The sequence below is a fragment of the Myotis brandtii genome, unplaced genomic scaffold (genome assembly GCF_000412655.1).
Source record: "Myotis brandtii unplaced genomic scaffold, ASM41265v1 scaffold30, whole genome shotgun sequence".
NCBI lineage: Eukaryota > Metazoa > Chordata > Mammalia > Chiroptera > Vespertilionidae > Myotis > Myotis brandtii.
Window position 1 is genome coordinate 3,486,120 of NW_005361458.1, and position 562 is coordinate 3,486,681.

The 562-nt window shown below is 40.4% G+C and overlaps 1 protein-coding gene across 1 annotated transcript in view; it reads left to right on the plus strand.

The window, feature by feature from the left end:
* Nucleotides 1-562, plus strand: part of FREM1 (FRAS1 related extracellular matrix 1) — a 155,645-nt gene that overhangs the window by 61,017 nt on the left and 94,066 nt on the right. The window lies entirely within an intron of this gene.

Consider the following 562-nt stretch of genomic DNA (forward strand, 5'->3'; position numbering starts at 1 on the left):
GATGAGAGAGAAACATCGATCAGCTGCCTCCTGCACACCCCCTACTGGGGATGTGCCCGCAACCAAGGTACATGCCCTTGACCGGAATTGAACCTTCAATCTGCAGGTTGATGCTCTATCCACTGAGCCAAACCAGTCAGGGCCGACCCATTTCCATCTTTAAGATACTCTTTATAACTGGTGTTTAAAAACTCCAATTTCCCAAGTCTTTAAGATTTTTTTAGGTTGAAAGAAAGAGATGAGTGATTTCTCTAGGGGAATTTGATAAAGCTTTTGATTGTTTTGTAGATTAAGGTATATATGTCGAACAATGGTAGGAGTGGACATGATGATAAATGTTATTATTTTCTCACGTTAGCTCCACTGATAGTAACCAGTGTGTTGCTTCTACTCTATAGCAGGGGTCCTCAAACTTTTTAAACAGGGGGCCAGTTCACTGTCCCTCAGACCGTTGGAGGGCCGGACTAGAGTTTTTTTAAAAAACTATGAACAAATTCCTATGCACACTGCACATATCTTATTTTGAAGTAAAAAAACAAAACGGGAACAAATACAATATTTG